We start from the raw sequence: 18424 nt of genomic DNA, 5'->3' as shown, positions 1-18424 counted from the left end.
TATTTATTCACATTCCTTTCAGTGCCTGGTGGTGCAATTCATCCTAGTAAAGGGTGATTCAAAGAAAGTGGTTATTATGGTTTGAATATTTTTGTCCTCGCCAAAATTCATGTTTAAACTGAATCCCCAATGCAACAGTATTAAGAGGTGTGGCCTACACGAGGTGATTGAGTTATGAGAGCTCCACTCTCATGAATGGGATTAGGTGCCCTTCTAAAAAGGCCTCACAGAGGGAGTTCATTCCTTTTGCCCTCTGTCCCTTCTGCCATGTGAAGACACATCATGCCCCCACTGTGGAAGAGCAGCAACAAGGTACCACCTTGGAAGCCAGGGGCTTTCATCAGACACCAAACCCATTGATGCCTTGATCTTAGACTTCCAGACTTTAGAACTGTGAGAAATAAATTTATGTTCTTTATAAATTACCCAATCTTATGTATTTTCTTATAACAAAACTAATAGACTGAGGCAGGGGGTCTATTGTGATAATTAATGCAGATCTCAGAAGTGACAATTTAGAACTCAGGAGTGGCTTCTGTATCGGGGGAGAGTCTGATCTTGCATGTCTTTCTTATCACTGACATTTACAGAACAAAATGAACTAAATCCTTGTTAATGCTGAGCCTTAAATTTTTCTGGTCCTCTCTCTCCCTTTTAGGTGCCCACACTCATAAATACACAGTCCCTTAAATACTGATCCAACTTTGTTATTTAATCAAAAGTTTCTCTGTTCTCTTCTTATTCCCTCAGCCTTTTGTGAAGCATAGTATTAAAATCACCAAAATACTACATAATTTATATCTACAGTTTCTTCTGTTTCAAATTCCCATTTTCATGAACAGGTAACACTTCTGTGACTCCTTGGAGACTATCATTAAATCATTCCCCAGTATCGGTTCTCCCTTTAGCAGTCAATAATACAATAAATCAATATTCTGGAGGTTTGTGGAAGACACTGAAGTTATTCTTCAGAAACCTAAAGATTATACTATTATTTTCAAGAGTTTTAATTTGTAGTTCTTTGTCATTTAAAAACACTAAATCCTTCCTTATAAAGTATTGCCCTGGTTTTTCTTATGGCTCATTTTATTTTAGAATCCTAACTGTCCTTATTTACCTGTTTGTATTAGCTATTAACTCCACTTTACCTAAATCCAACATCTGTTCAGGCTTTGTGTCTTTTTATTTGTTGCCTGCAAATGCTTGGGAAATGTACTTACATTCATTTATTCAAGAAATGTTTATTGAGGGGTCACTATGGTGCCAAATAGCTTGGATATCATGTAACTTGGAGGATCTTATTTGGGGTTGCCTATACTCATGAGGCTACGCTCTGATTTAAGTGTTCTTCCTGGAATTCAAAGCAGAGTATGGCATAGAAATTACCTGTGAAATGGGGGAAAACAAGCATGGAAACAGGAGAGTGCTCAGATACTAGGGACTACAGGGTGGAAGGGGGCACAGAGAAATAGGACATCTAGCCAAGGCTGATCAGGGTCAGTGGGTCTTTTCTGCAGGATCTGAGCTAAATCTTGAAGGAAAAAGTGGAGTTATCCAAGTGAAAAAGGAGTGGAAAAGTGTTGCAGGCAGAGGAAATAGCATAAGCACAAGTTTGGTGGTTCCAAATATCATGGTGTGGTTGGAATTACACATAGTTCAATACCATTAGAATGAAAAGGAGAAGGCAGAAATTGGGGTAGGGAGTGGGTGGGGAGACAAGGCCCTGGAGTATGCAGAAGCCAGCTCAGAGAAAACTCTTCATGCAGTGGTAAGGAGACTGGTTTTTATTCTAGAGGCAACAGGGAACCACTGAGAGATTTTTAGTGGAGTACCAAGTAAATCTGAGTTTTAGATCACTTTCTGGGGTGCAAGGAGAACACATTTGAAGGGAGTGAATTCTGGGGTAGGGAAACCAGTCTGAAATTGGCTGCAGCTGTCCAATGGAGGTGTAAGGGTGGCTGAGACTCAGGTGGAGGTAGAACTGGAAAGAAAGGGAGCAGCCTGGAAAATTTTTAGGAACAACACTTGTCTGCGGAAGGTGAGTGGATTGGCTGTGCTGTCATCTCTCTATGAGCAAGTGTAGGTACAGCCTCTGTGGTGATATCTGGAGCGAGAAAGGCATCGTCCTTTCCTGAAATGATGCCCAACAGCTCTGTGCACTGTCAATACATTAGGCATCTGATTCCACAGGGTAATGCTCACGAGGCACCAAATTTCCTGCAGTGGGTCCAATACATTACTCAAAAGTTTTCTCTTTTTGCACTTGAATATCTGAAGCTTAATCCCAGTGAGGAGAGCTGTCATTTTCTTCCCAGACAGGAAGCCGAACTGTCTTTTTGAATACCCCGGGGCTTTCTGAACTCACAAACCTTTCATTATAAGTACTTGTCTAACTTACGGGGAAGTTACACAGAGTTCTCACCATGTGCTGTGCTTAAGATGCAGTTCATGTGTCTATAGATCTGCCCTTGGTACATGGGCCCCTCAAAGTAAGCTGTCTCTGCAGAGGTCAAACAAAATGTTCTTTGAATTTGGAGGGTGGGTCTCACTGAAGAATGGGGTGTTGTCAATGCCCAAGAATGCTGGTGGACATGCATTATATCCTCAATGTATAGAAACCTATACAACTGCCAGAAGAAAAAAAATACCGCCAAACATCTTTTTAAATTAATTCATTAAATTATGTAAAATACTTATTAAGAATCTGCTCTGTGTCCTGGTGCTATGTTAAGTCCTGGCTAATATGCTTTTAGCATATTAGATCATTGGCAGATCGGGGCTAGAAGATGGGCCATGTGAGGCTGGTGGGTGGGAGTGGATAATCAGCCAGGACAGCCAGAGTCAGGGGAAGAGGATTATAACAAGGGTCCTGGGCCAGAAGCCAAAGGTCAGGAGCTAAGAGTCCACATGTAAGTGTGATCTCCAAAGGATGAGAAAAGGACAGGGAGATGTGTCAGAGCTAAGAGATAGGGCCAGACGGGGATGGCCCCAAGTGGCAGCAGGTTCAGAATGATAGCCAGAGGGTCCAGGGACATTGCTGCAAACAGATGGGAGTGAGAGGCCTACTGTCTGGTATACTGGAGAGTTATGTGTGGGTTCTTCTTGCTGACTTAAACGCAGAGGCTTTTGGCAGACATGACTTTAGAGTACAAGGAAAGGGCTCTTAAACATTTATTTTCTGCTTGCAGGAGATAAGACTAAAATATGTTTAAGCAAGCACTGAAAGAGGGAAGGAACATCTAAGTGAGTGTATTACCATATGATATAGGAGCCCAGAGGAAGAATTTAAAGTGGACTGAATTTGTAGAAGCTTGATGAATGAAGGAGAAATTGGACAATTGTCCTACGCAAGAGCCATATTTCTTTTTAAAACCAAATTCATCATGACTTCCCTGACTCCACACTATCCACACTCCCTGTGCTAACTTCAGTCTGTGGCATTATGGCTCAAACACTGCTCAGGAGCCACCTCCTTCATGAAAGGCCACCTGGATGACACTAAGTTAGTTTCAATTGTCTCGTTAGGGATTGTATCCAGCTCCTCATCACTAGTAAGTTATTTGAACAATTGCATCTGCTAGATTATGAGGTTCATGAAATATTTATTATATACTGTTTATTTCTCTATGTGTCCAGTCCAACTAACAACAGAGGATGCTTCACTTGGGCATTTATGGTTCTCCATCTCCTAACCCTACATTATCCTCTTTTCTATTTCTATGATTTTGGAAAGTTCATCTCTCATTACTCTTAAGTCAGACGTTCTGCTCCAGGCAAGTCTGTCCCTGTTCCACCTCCAGCACATGCTGTATTTGTTCTAAAATCTCTCTGCTCCATTTTTCCATCTGCACTTCCCTTTCTTCCTTCCTCCCATCACATTATTCCTTTCCATTTTTTGTCCTCTTCAGGAGCTATCTTCGGGATCATGCTCTGGTGACTTATTTGTACTATTTATGCTATTGTACTTGTAATACTTTATTTGTAACTATTGTCATACCACTTATTAATTAAATATTCATCAAGTTTTTAAACAAATAGTTATAAGTTCCAGAAACTGTCATACACTGGAGACACATCAGGGAATATGACACAATTCCAGCCCTCCAAATGTTCACAATGTGATGCCTTTGGGTTGTCTCCCTACTTGGGTTTTAAAAATACTGAAACACTGCCATTCATATGTACTTTACAGTTTGCAATGTGCTTTCAAACGTTATATCTCATGTAACTTCATCTTTATCACAATTTTAAGTGTGATTTTAGTGAGGTAGAATTAATGTTAAATAAAATGGACTTGGATGATCTATCTGATAAGGGAGGGTGACTGATATGTTCTTGCCCCAATTCCAGCGCTCCATCTACCCTGTGATACTACGTGGAAGATAATTTCTCCTCTAGTTCTTTGATAACTTTTCAACAGTGCAGAGAATAACACTTCTACACAGTAAGCATTCAGTAGACTTAGATCATCTTCCTGATGAATTTGCTATTGCCTGATGTTCTGACTTAAAAAGTAGGAGACATCAAAAGTGGTTGGTCCATTTGATTTTATTGGCCCAAGTGTATTTTGCCCAAGGATGAGTTCTGCCTGAAAAATGTCATGCAGTGAAACTGGCACATCATAAAACTTGGATCCTGGTAGAAAAACAAAATTTAATTTTGGCTCTTCGACCTTTGCATGATATGGTGGTGCTGTTGTGTATGTGTGTGTGTTTGTATTGTTCTTTATCTCTCTTTTTCACAGGCTTTAAGCATTTAAAAAATATTTGGTTGAAAGTCCCATGAAGGCTGGTGGGAGATAAAGCCTCATGGGGTAAGCAGGAGAGGTATCAGGCATATTGTGGTGGCGGTGGTGCCCCTGGTTAGTTTTTTTTTTTTTTTTTTTTTTTTTTTTTTTGAGTAAGTGGTTGCTTTCTTCTTGGGGTGGAGTTTGTGGTTCTCAGAATTCATAATCTCTTAAGAGTTCAATACTGGTAGAATTGAACATTTGAATGCAATATGGAACAGCCATATAAGATTATCCTCAAGCAGATTATATCTCAATAATGCCATCTCCACGTGGAACTGCCTCTTTTTTCAATATCTATAATTCAATACAATTTAATTCAATCCCATTAAACTAACATTTACGGATCATTGGCAACCGTTGAGGCACTCAGGGTTCCTGGAAGAATAATGCTCAGACCCTGACCTCTGGCGAACTCAAGTAGTCTTTTTTTCCACTCCCAATATGACAATTTTTGTCCGATTTCTCTATAGTTCCTAAGGGATGTGGGAAAAAGATATATTATCTCTTCTTTTATGAAGAAAATTAGTTGACGTGTTTTTCTCTTTTGTCAACAGATTCCTTTCACTCTTAAGCATGTCCTTTCTCTGGCACTGAGTACATTTGATCACCTTGTCACTGTCCCAGCTCCCCACAGAGAACCAGGAGAGGACCATAAAGGACATTTTATTTGTTCCAACTCAGCTGAGTTCTTATAGCTCACCTTCCAGTTGGACAAATATTATAACAAACTAAAAAGCAAAAAAATAAAACCTTGAACAGCTTCTCAGAAGAACAACGTACTCTGGAAAGCTAGCTGATTTGCTCTACCTCCTGGTTCTCCACATGGTGGAAACAAGATCCTAATTGATGTAGCATTGACATGATTTCCCTCAACATGTACAGAGCGGCATCTGCCATGGGCCCTGTCATTCTTCTGAATACTGGCTTCACCTCAGGGGTGATTCACACTGAGACATTTTGCTCCACAGCAAAACTTCTACTCAGATAGCAAAGAAGCAGCAACAGGGGCAAGGGTGTGTCCAGGTTCATTAAAATGCATTTGTGGATGTCACAATAAGGGGAATGTAGATTCAGTAGTTCTCTTAGCTTATAATAGCTGGGAAAACTTTATGTTCCATGCTAGAGATGAGAGCAAGATGAAGAAAAACAACTACAGGAAATAAAAGAGTGAGGAGATCAGCTGCCTCCATTTAAGGTCTCAGAAAACTCACATATTTTGTATATTAATATATTCTGGCAACAATACGGATATATGAAAGTGTTTTTTAAACCCCCCAGATATTTTAGCTCCAATGATCTGATCTGTTTTGAGATTTTTGCCAGCCATGAAATGATGGACTGGGGGAGCCAGGGGCCCAGAGCGAGGGATAGGATCATTGAGAGTCTAACAAACTTTTTATTAAATGGCTCATAAATACCACGGAGATAATTATAGTGGTTACTTTAAGTTCATTTTAAATGAAAGTGATAATTGTATATATTTTTTGATATAGGACTGTATTCTAAATGCATCACTATAGGGTCTGGATAAATTTAAACACTTAAGAGCTAAGCCCTGATAAGAGCAAATGTGCTTTGGGGATGTTACCAATGGGGCCATTGATGGTCCTGCTTAGCCAAGGAATTGCTGTGACCTTGGGTGAGTTCTTTGAGTTCCCTCAGCATCAGATTTTCCATCTGGAAAATGTAGGTATCTTATGGGAAATGCCCAAACAGTAAAAGTCTTAGAAGAGAGGGCTTTGGGAGCAATGAAGCGAGTTTATGTCTCTCTCCACACTGTATCTCCCACCCTGACCAGCTGTCTGTATTCATAAACTCCCTTGAACTGATTCTGGGGCTCCTGCTCTCCCTTTTACAAGCCTTATGCATAGTGGGGCCTGCTTAGGTGGAATTAGCTGACGGCAAATATGGACGTCAGGGGCACCTGAAAAAAAACAGTAGAAACATTTACCTATTGTTCACATCCTGTGATAGGCAGAACAATGTCACCCTCCCCAAATGAATACATCTTAATTCCTCGAATCTGTAAATACGGTTACCTTACATGGCTGAAGGGACATTGCAGATGTGAGTAAGTCAAAATTCTTGAGATGGGGAGATCATCCCGTGTTATCCAGGTGTGCTCACAAGGGTCCTTAGAAGTAAAGAGGGAAGCAGGAGAGTGGGTGTCAGAATAAGAGTCAAAGAGAGGTCTGAAGATGTCAGGCTACTGGCTTGGTAGGTGCAAGAAGGAGCCACAAGCCATGGAGTGGGAGTGGCCTACAGAAGACGGAAAAGGCAAAGAGTGGAATCTCCTGTGGAGTCTCCAGGAGGAGTAAGCCTTGCCAACACCTTCATTTTAGCCCGCGAGACCCATTTCAGACCTCTGACTTCCAAAACTGAAAGACAGTAATAAATAGGTGTGGTTTTAAGCCACTGACTTTGTAGTAATTTGTCACAGTACCAAGGGGATACTAATACATATCTCAAGGCCATGATTTCATCTTTTAAAAATGGCACTGGAGTGAAAAGAAAAAACCCAAAAACTTAATCAGCTTTTTCTTTTAGGGTAATCTACCAACTGGGAGGAGCAGAACTGGTGAAAATGGACTGAACCTTACAGCCCTGCTGCATTGCCTAGTGCGTGGATATAATTTGGCTCTATTTTATCATCATATTTCACTTCTTCCTAGTCATCACCTTACACCCTCGAGAATGATCTTTTGAAACCAGAAATCTGATCACACCATTTTCCTGCTCAAAATTGTCAACACTTTCGTATTGTCTTCAGGAGAAAGGTGAGTTTCTTAGCACAGGAGCCTACAAGAGCCTCTGTGATCTGTTCCTGATGAACTCCTGGCTGCATTGTCAGTCACATGTCCCCCGTTTTCCACCAAGACCCTAGGTTATATCCACAAGAAGTAACTGACAGGTTCCTACCTGCTGTGGTTCCTCATAGTTCCTTTCTTTCACTTGGATGTCCTCTCCTTTTAGCTAATATTTGTTGAGCTCTTATTATTGTACTTGACACTTGTAAAGGCTTTGCAAGTGTCAACTCATTAAATCCCATGGAGTAGGTGCTGATATTATCCTTATTTTACCCATCATGCAACTGAGGAATACAGAAGTTAAGTAGCTTGACCAAAGTCACATGCCTGCCTAATAAGTAGTAGAACCTGGACCAGGAGCAGGAGTGAGGTGCAGGGGAGAGGGAAAAAGGGAAGGAGGAAGCCAATATGAGGGAATAGTATCAGTTGGTTATGTCCATGGGCACCAAGGGTTTGATTCTGCTAGAGTCTTTGGAGGAACAAATAGAATGTCTCTTAGAATTATCCACCTAAGCATTGATAGGGGAAATCATTTCCTCACTGGTTTCCATTCCCCTTTGAAGGTCACCTGATGGGGATGTTAAGTGCCTTATTCTTTTGGGTGGCACATGGATATGTGGCAAGTAGACACCTGGACAATACCAGTGTTCTATATAGTGACACTGGAATGTTCTTAGAGATGGAAAATTCCATGGCATAAAGCTACAGGCACTCAGCAGGCACTTGAGATGACACTTTATCACAGGAATTCTCACAAACTGCCGCAGCTACAGTGGGAATTGGAGGTAAGACCTGGAGATATGAAGTGTGACATAATAAGCTTCTGATTTGTGCTCCAGGTTTTTTGTCAAGGGTAATATTTCAGGAGTTTGTGGTGTGTGGAATGAAGCTTTTGTAAATTTGTGTAGATCCCAGCACTTTTCATAAACAGTCCTAGAAACTATTGTATTAATATGGTCACATTACGTGACCTTTTATTCATTTCTTATTGTTATTATTACGATTTATAGTATTCATTTATTCAGCCAGATATTCTACAAATGTATGCTAATTCCTATTCTTTAATGAACATTTTCTCGAGAAAAATCGGTAACAAGCTAAGCGAGGGTCAGTCTACACAGGCACTCACCAGAAAGAATCTAAAAGTTCTGAGGCTGGCAGCAACCACATTAGAAGTCTTGCTTAATGCCATCATGAAACCTAATCTTATGAAAAGGACCCATTGAAGAAGGGGATGAGGTAGGGGGAAGGTAGAACCTAACAACATCTTTGGATTCAGTAGATTTGATAGAAGCACGTGGTTTCACCCTTCACTTACTCTCTTCTTCTGTAAAGGTAGAAAGAAGCACATTCAGATTAGGTAAAGGGAAATATCCTCTCACGATGCCTAGCTACCTGCTAGATTAGAGTTGGAAGCAGCACATTTGAGCAGAGCTCTCAGAGGCCTGGAGAGCATTGAGTGTGGATGACAACCACAGGTGGCAGAGGAGAGGTGCCCAGCGAGTGGGTCTCTGGAGATGAGGCACTCACTTTGCTGCCAGTCTGGCACTGCTGGCTGGGGAAATGACATTTGAGGTTCTGCATATGAGGTTTGTGTGGACAACAGAGCACTGATGTCCTCATGAAGAAAAACAAAATGAAGACTTTTCCAGAAGTCTGACTCTACAGGAATTCTCTTGTTCCCCAACCTCTTAACAAAAAAAAAAAAAGAAAAGAAAAGAAAAGAAAAGAAAAGAAAAAGAAGATTATTTTCAGAGTCTATTTGTTTCACTGCTGGAGACCAGGAAAGAGAGATGTAAGGGCTGTTTGTCAACTCTCAGGCAGAGAAATCACTAATTCATTTCTTTCTGGGGTCAGGGAACCTGATCTCCTTTTATCAAAAGAAAATTACTTCACAGAGAAAGCACTGTCACTATAAGGGGGAAAGGAATTAAGCAGCACAGAATTTGCAAGCAGCTCATTTGCTTCTGTTCTTTAACTTATCTTTAAGCTGGAGCTTACTTGCTCTCTGCCTAGAAGTTTAGAATTAGTTTCTTGTATGATTGTAAGGAAGTCATTAAGTTACATTTTATTTGTAATGAAAATACCCACAAATACAAATATACACACGGACTTGCACATACTTGTATTCTCACAGGGCACCTTTGCCTAGAAGGTTGAACCCAAACTCAATCCAGCAAATATGCATTAAATATGCACTATGTGACAGGTTCTGTGAGGGTGGTAGGGGGAAGAAAGACAGGGTTTCTGCCTTCATGAGCCAACAATCTCCTTAGTAAGAAAAAAACTCGGAATGAGAAACCATTCATTCATTTAGCCATCTACTCAACTGATATGTATCCCGGGCCTGTTATGGACTGAATTGTGTCTTTTCCCACTCCCTGCCCAAATTCATATGTTAAAGCTCTAACCCCAATGTGACTATATTTGGAGGTAGAGCCTTTTGGGAGATAATTAAGGTTAAAGAGGTCATAAGAGTGGGGCCCTTTGGTAATCCCAGCACTTTGGGAGGCCAAGGCAGGTGGATCACGAGGTCAGAAGATCGAGACCATCCTGGCTAACACGGTGAAACCCTGTCTCTACTAAAAATACAAAAAAATTAGCCAGTCGTGGTGGCAGGTGCCTGTAGTCCCAGCTGCTCAGGAGGCTGAGGCAGGAGAATGGCTGGAACCTGGGAGGTGGAGTTGCAGTGAGCTGAGATCACGCCACTGCATTCCAGCCTGGGTGATAGAGTGAGACTCCGTCTCAAAAAATAAATAAATAAATAAATAAAAAGAGTGGAGTCCTAATCTGATAGGGTTGGTGGCTTCTTAAGAAGAGAAAGAGACAGCAGATAGCTCTCTGTCTCACTTCCCCCTGCATGCATACTCAGAGGTAAGGTCATAGGAGGACTCAGGAAGAAGGCTATTCACAAGGCAGGAAGAGAGGTCTCGCCAGAAACCAACCCTGATGGCACCTTGACCTTGGACTTCTGGCCTCCAGAACTGTGAGAAAATATGTTCTTGTTGTTGAAGCCACCCAGACTACGGTATTTTGTTATAGTAGCCATAGGAGACTGATACAGGACCTATTTGGTGCCATGCACTGAGCTAAGTGCTAAGTACAGCACTGAATGCAACAGACACAGTTGCTGTACTCAGGGGTTTCTTTCTGGAGGAAGAAGGTAAAATGCGACGAAAGCTACTGGAGCAGAAAGAGAGTTACCTGTGGAGGATTCAGGGAGGAGTCTGCTTTATTTTAGGAGTCAGGAAAGGCCTGCTTAAAGTGATTATTTGATCTCTAAGGTAGGGTCAAAGATGGTAGGGGTTGGGAGGAGGGAAGTTCAGCCCAGGCATGGTGACAACCTGTGAGAAGTCTCCATGGCAGGAGAGGCTTGGTTAGTTTAAGACCCTGGAATAATGCCATGTGGAGAACTTACTGGCAATGGAGAGAGACAGGCCTAGTCCACATCACACGAATTCCTGAGGCCACATCCAGAAATGTGGACTTGATCCTAAGAGCTCAGGAAGGCTTCTAAATGGGGGAAAGGAAGCCAATTGAGGTATTATGAGGGGACTCTCGGGGTGGGTAAGCATGTTGGGAAGAATAAGGCCCCTCAGACCCTCCTGATCACAACAGCCTAAAGCACTGTTTCCCAAGGCTGGATGAAGTGTGTGGGAAAGATGATTGTTTTTGTGGATAAATTGTTATTTTCATATGCCTAGAAAGATCTATCCCTTAGGCATGTTTTGTAATTGCACTTTCTGCAGCTTGCTAGGAAGAAAATGCCTAAATTATTTCAAAGTAAAGTACTTCAGGCGTTTGTGGTTTTAAGGCCATCAAGTGCCACAAACCCTACCAAAACAGACCATTCAAAACAGAAAGTGTTGAAAGACATGCATAACCGAATCAGTCACTTAGAAATGTCTTTCTTTGCTTGTCGGCTATAGAAATGGTTGGAACTGATAAATGGCCTGCTGGAGAATTCAGTCTGCTGGGGGTGTGTCTGTCCTAGGTGTTAACAGTGACACTGCTCTGACAGGGTTCAGGGCCACATCTCAGGCAAGCTTTGCCCAGGGCCCAAAGTGTTGACTGGAAGACGATCAATTATGGTGAAGCTTGGATGTTATTGCCAAGTAGTCACACACTCAGCATGAATGTCACTCTCCACTCCAGAAAGGAGCTAAAAGGAGATTAGAGGACGTGGGGTTTGAAACTGTGGCTGTAGGAAGGGGTGAGTGTGGGAAGGACAAGGGGGAAAACATGTCAGGCTACCAGACACTTGGTAGAGTTTATACAATTAGTACCTCTTTCCCCCATGCAGCTGAGCCAACTCAAGCTTAGCACACAAACCATTCTTCTTAATGCTCCGTGAGCTTCACTAGAGTGACTTTCTGGAACAGAATCAGACATTTCTATGATTTCCTTCAGTTATTTTTCTTGTGGCCCCTATTCCCTTAGTTGCTACTTTGCCTTGCCTCATCCACCACAGAGCACATCAGAGATACATATGTAATTCCTGGAAGATTTGAAAACCCTCAACTTGCAAAATCAGGGCATTTCTCCCAATTGTTGATATTCTTTTTGCTTCCCCCCTCTCACCTCAATTTGGAATGCCCAGCTGGGCCTGGACTGAATTCTCCTCTCTGATCTGTAGCCTGGAGTTTTCTGCATATGCATCCTACCAGTGAACTCTCCCTGGTTATCAGTGGGAACTCTGCCCAGAGAATAAGTACAGAGCATGCTCCAGAGGGCTACAGTAAAAAGAGAAGATTCGTTTGCCCTTTGACCATAGAGAATAGTAAATCACCACAGATCTATTTAGCTCCATCTGTAGCATTTGGCACACTAACCTAGGAGATGGCTGGAAAACCTGGTATCTTGGAAACTGAATATTCTTTAAATGCAAAAATGGAGGACATGGCTAAATAAAGAAATGGTAGAAGAATTGTTTCAAGGTAGATTGTCATTTTTCAGTATAATATTTAGACAACTTGTCTGCCTCTCTTTCTTTTCTCCCATTGACCTAATTTTAATTATGCCATATGAAAAATGTACTTTGTCTTTACAGCCATAAATTAAGTTGCTTCTTAGAATTGTTTCTAAATTTGGGGAGCAAAAGTCTTGGGCTGGTCTCTGATCATGTACTGCAAAAATGTCAGAAGACCACAAGAAAAATAGACAAGCTTAAATCCTGTCAAACAAAGTTCCGTTTAAAAAATTTCATATTTTTTGTGTTCATGTCTTCTTCAGTTACAAATGTGATTAGGTTTCTTAAATTAAATTAAGATTGACATGAACCTCTTCCAACTCTTCCTCTGGATTTCAAGGTTTCCTTTAGGTTTTCTACACCTATGCATGTCAAAGAATTGTTCAGCTTGTTCAAGTCCCCTTTTCTCAAATCCTAAGCTGAAATTCTGGACCACTATGTCATTGGTGCCTTGATTCTCAAAGGAGCTTTTATTTTATTTGTGCAATACGAGTGGAAGTGTTCTGTGCTTTCTTTAATGGTGATTTAGATTTTCTTTGCTCCTTAAGCTTTCAGGAGATTCCTATCTCCCTGCCACATTCCTTAATGCCTTTGTTTCAAACATGTGTAAAACATATTCTTTGAAATGTCTTACTTAGCCAAACCAGACTGGTGTATTACAAAAGAGTATTAAGGCTGTGCTTTAAAACCACCAAGAATGGAAATTATAATGAATTAACTTTCTTTCCCAAGCTAGTCTAAATCATAACTGCCTAATTTTCTATGGTCCTGCAACTATAGCTCTAATCCTTTATTTACCTGTGTCCTCATGATAATTCTAGAAAGTGGGAGGTGAGCACCATTATGCATATTTTACAGTTAAGGGAACAGCTGTTTCAGAGATGTTAAGTAACTTGCCTAAGGGAAATCTGCTAGAGGGACTTAGAGTTGAGATTCAAACCCAGGCATGATAGCCTGCACTCTTCCCACTCTGCCTCCCTGGCTCTCCTGGAGTCTGTGTTGGCTGCTGGTTGGGGAGAAGGAGATGGAGTGCTATGTTTGGGACCAGTGGGAGACAGCTTTGTGAGATGTCTATATACACAGATGCTAGGGTCAGGTTGATATTTGAAGAGTCACCAGTATCAACTCTGTGCATTTTTTTTCTTATCTGTAAAATGGGGATAACAATACTATCAACCTCATAGGGCTGTAGTTAGAACTGAATTAAGCCATGTAAATTATTTAGTACCTTGTCTGGCACAGAGAAAATTGTTAGCAACTCTTATTTTATTTCTGTGCCTCCCTCCCTTCCTTCTTTCTTTCCAACATCAATCATTTCTTGAATGCTTAATAAATGCTTGCGCACTAGTCTAGATATAGTTAGCAGATGTGAGCACAAGGGAGTTCTTGAAACTCAAAGTTCTTAAGCTTAGTGTGGGCAATAAATTATATAATAATGGGATATACATTACTGTAAACATATGTGTGATAAACAACCGGTTGAGTAGAATATTCCAAGGTGGAGAAATAATAAGGATATTTGGGGTGGAAGGAACAAAATATACAAAAATATGTGGTAGATGGCTGGATGTGGTGAAGGGAGTGAGAAGTGTGGTCAGAAGTGATGGAAGTTGAGGCAGAAAAGTAGAAGAGTAGGCAGAGAGGGGACTAAATACCATATATGGAGGAGTTATATTTATTTATATAGGAAAGTCATATAATGCTCACTATGTATATGTCACTGTTCTATGCCATTTGCCAGTATTAACTCAATCCTCATAATAAGCCTACAATATAAGTAACCCATTTTACAGCTGGGGAAACTAAGGTGCAGCTCCAAGTCACTCTGCTTATAATTGGCCCAGCTGGTATTTGAACTCAGCCAGGTTGGCTCTGGAGCCCTTGCTTTTGCTTGTCTGCTTTACAAGTGTGAACCTAACCCTGCCGAAAATGGAAATATACTCTAGAGCATAGGTAGGCTTGGGATATGATTTTCTTTTGAACTTTAGAAAGATCACTTTGGTGACATAGTTGGGTGCATTGGAGCAGGTAGACTAAAGGCAGACAGATTGGTTAGGAGGGAATAATGGCCCGGGAGGAAAAGAATAAGGACCAGGGCAATCACTGTGGGTGACAAATGTGAGGGTCAGTTTGAAGGCATGACAGTGGGGTGGCAGGGAGGCAAGGGAGATGAGATAAAGTAGGGGCCACTTTGGTTTCCAAGTTGTGTGCTTGAGTAGAACCATTAATGTTTAGGAATCAGCCATGTGGAAAAAGAGGGATTAAATAAGAAAAGCAAATTATCCTAAATCCAGGAAATAGGAAATGCATCATTAGATCAGAATAATTCTATGGCTTCGCAGTATATCAGTTTAAACCTCGAAACACCCACGGAGTTGATAGGAAGAAATGAATGAGAATATATATTTAAAACTAAAACGAAAAACAAAGGTCAACAAAAACACAGGGAAACTTGTTTGGAATATTTTTCTCGTACTGTGAAAATGAAACCATCTGTAGCGTTTCGGCATAGAAAGGGGGGCTGGCAAACAAGGTGGGCAAGGGACGATAGGGTTGGCAGAGCTGAAGCAGGCCTGAGAGCCAGTGAAAGTATTGCTTGCTTGGAATATAGCCCTGGTTACCTCCCACTGATTACACTGCAGGACCTGCATGGAAGAGAAGAAAAAGCACTAAAGGGAAACTACTAAAAAAATCTGCATTTGTCTGTCTTCTGTCTCAGCCCTCTCTTCCTCCCTGGAATCCATCATTATCCTTTTCTCTCCAATTGTACTACTGTATTTTTCTCCAATAAAAACCAGTCTATTTGAGGCTGATCTCCTGTTGCATTAGGAGGTGGGAGAACTTTATAGGGGATGCTTCTAAAACATGGGGTGGTGAGAAATCGGGATTATCAGAGAAAAGTACACAATCATAACTCAAGAGTGGCTCTTGCCATAGGAATGGTCCCTCAAAGCTCTCTGCTTTTTGCCTTCTAGATCAGCATGTTCACAAAGCTGTCTAAGGCAATTATGAAAAAGCCTTGAAACTTTGCAGACTATTTGGACTACAGATTGGAATATAGGTGCAAAGAAGTAGATTTACTGTGTCCAAATGCAAAACTAATCAACTCAGAATGACAATTTCATATGGTTATGCCCATTACAACTTTGCTTTACTTCTTTCGTCTCTTTGAGTATATGGGATGTCATTAATGTTACCAGCTGCATGACTTTCTCTGAGTACCAACAGCAGAGGAAAAAAACAACCAAACCCCACACTCAACAGCCATTGGCTCTCCTGTTTTCCACTTAGATAGCTATTATACTGCCAAGGCAAATGTGAAACAGGCTCCCACAATAACAGCAGTTTCCCAAATGCCCTGTTAATTTTCAGTAAACCAAAATAAAATGTGTTATTATTTATTAAGAATATGAACTACATACGGTTTCCAGATGATAAGTATTTCAGTAAAGTACTACATTGAGAACAATTTGAGTTGGCTTGCAAGCTGTAACCTTAGAGTAATGGGTATAGCCCAGGGTCAGAATTGTCACTTTTATTGGGTTAATTCAATGCTCATGGTTTATAGACTATGATATAGGACCAGTGAAAAGTTTTTCCATCCCCGGTATCAGCTGCATTATACATATAATTTTATGTAAAAGAGTAGCATCCCATATGTCATTATTTATTCATAATGACATTTACCAAGCAACTGCATGGCACAGGATGATAGTGTAGTCTGGGGGACAGAATATGGAACACACATTCCAAACACTGGGTCTGAGACAACTCCTTCAATTATATCAACTTTAGAAGCACAAAGTAGGAAAATAAAATTTCACAGTTGTGAGACAGCATATCATGATTTCACAAATAGAATATGAAAAATTGAAAGATCTCAGGTTTGGACACGGTTTGGGCTCTCCTTAGGGTAGTTAATACATGCTTTAGGAATCTTTACTATAACACGGGACCCTGAGTCTCCACTTGAATTGTGGGGGCCCTGATCTAACCTCTGCTTTCTAGAACCTTCCAAGCCCTGAGGAGAGGAGAGCAGCATCTGACCAGGACTCTGGCAGTGACAGGGCACCCTCTGGATCTGGCCCTGGCCAGATCTCTTGTGAGAACCGCCTGCTTCAGCTTCATTTCCTCTTGTCTGTGCTTCCAGGTTCTCATAGCTGGGTCTGTGATTTCCTAACCGAATGCTGCTTAGGTTAGGGAAGACAGCCTCAGTTTCTGCTCTCCCCTGGTGGCCTGACTGTGAGATGTTCACTCAGACCAAGGGCTGGCACCCTGCAAAGAGCTCCAGGCTGTGTCATCACCTCCCACCCTGAGGTCAGACCCTTCTGTTCTCAGGGCTTCAGGTCACTGAATTAGAATTCCAGTTCGATTTTGGCTATTTGTCTTAAAGACAAGGAAGTTATGGTGCTTTTTAAAAATTACACATAAAATATGTATTCATTCAGGAAAATCAGAACCCCGGTCCCTCAAATTACACAAATTCCCACTGCCTAGTGATAACTACCGCTAACATTATGAGGTTTATTCTTCAAGGAATTTTCTCTGTACATATATACAAAAGCTTACTTTTTTACAAAATGAGATAATGTGTGTGTTGTATGTATGTATGTATCTATATACTTTCACAATGTAAATATGCATTTTTTCTTGCATAAACATATCTTATTAAAAATATACTCTATGACATTTTTAGTAGTTGGTTAGCATTCTAATTTACTTAAAATAAGTTTCAAATTTGAAATTTCAAGAATGTATTGTTGCACATCTATTGCTTTGATCACTTCCTCTGATTTTCCCAGTTCCTCTGCCTGAAGCCTTATCTGTGACTCCAAAGGGGATCCTGGTTCTCACAACATAACGAATGGAAGAATCATCCCTGATAGATACTTGTCTGAAATGTATTTGCCCTGGATTTTTAAGAGATCCTGAATGATTTTGCTTCATTGTTCTTCTGACCATGTTGTAAACAACGCTGCCCCAAAGGAGCAAAATAAAGTTCAGAAACTTCATTAGCATACATAATAATAGCTAACATTTATCGGGCTTGTGTTAAATTAATTAAATCATTTAATTTTGACGAAAGCACCCTATGAGGTAAATACGATCATTCACGTCATTTCCAAGTTGAGGAAACAGAGGCACAGAGAGGTTAAATAACTTGCCTAAAGTCACACAACTAGTAAGTGCACACTTGCAATTTAATCCAAGCACCCTGGCTCCACTGCCAAAGTGCTTCATTCCTGTGCTGTGCTTCTTTTAATCCTAAAAGCATAGAGTCTTTCTGCCTCATCTAGAGTGAACTCAAGCCCAGAGTTGGTATCACTCAGACATCACTTCCCAAATCATAGATATTTTCTTGTCTACTCTTAGCTTTTATTTGTCAGTACAGATGAGTGGGACATTGATGCAGACAGGCCCCAGAGCAACCACCCCATAGACTGGCATCTCTTTTTGCGTTGCTGCGGTGTTGTTCCCTTGAAGTCATCTACAGTCCAGGATGCATCAGAATGGATAGATATGCCTTGATTTTCTTTGCTTCTGGTGCAGCATGGAAGGAGAACAAGGGTGCGAGAGGTGAGCGAGCAAGTGCTCCTTGATCTTTCCTCCAGGATATCTTGGGGAGTTCAAATCTTTCCTCAGACCACCCCCTCCACCCTTCCACTTATCTACTACCTCTCTTGAGGTAGTGAGAGCATAGTGGGGAGAGACTACAACTAAATTTGTGAATTTAATTCTAGTTTCAATCTCACGTAAATGTTGTGTGTGTGTGTGTGCATGTGTGTGCTTGCATATTTTGGTTTTGTCTCTGAGTGCTATGAAAATATAGGAAGAGGGGAAACATGACCCATCCCAAAT

At 41.0% G+C, this 18424-nt stretch overlaps 1 long non-coding RNA gene across 1 annotated transcript in view; it reads left to right on the top strand.

Moving 5' to 3' along the window:
* Window positions 1-8293: 8293 nt before the first annotated feature.
* LOC108527678 (uncharacterized) overlaps window positions 8294-18424 on the top strand; it is a 47168-nt gene continuing 37037 nt past the window's right edge. Inside the window, exon 1 of the long non-coding RNA XR_001884887.1 lies at window positions 8294-8381. This is a non-coding gene — a long non-coding RNA (uncharacterized LOC108527678). The remainder of the gene's footprint in view (window positions 8382-18424) is intronic.

Source organism: Rhinopithecus bieti, unplaced genomic scaffold, assembly GCF_001698545.2.
Source record: "Rhinopithecus bieti isolate Rb0 unplaced genomic scaffold, ASM169854v2 scaffold_4600, whole genome shotgun sequence".
NCBI classification, from domain to species: Eukaryota; Metazoa; Chordata; class Mammalia; order Primates; family Cercopithecidae; genus Rhinopithecus; species Rhinopithecus bieti.
The sequence above is the reverse complement of the archived record's forward strand: the minus strand, read 5'-3'. Positions and strand labels throughout refer to the sequence as shown.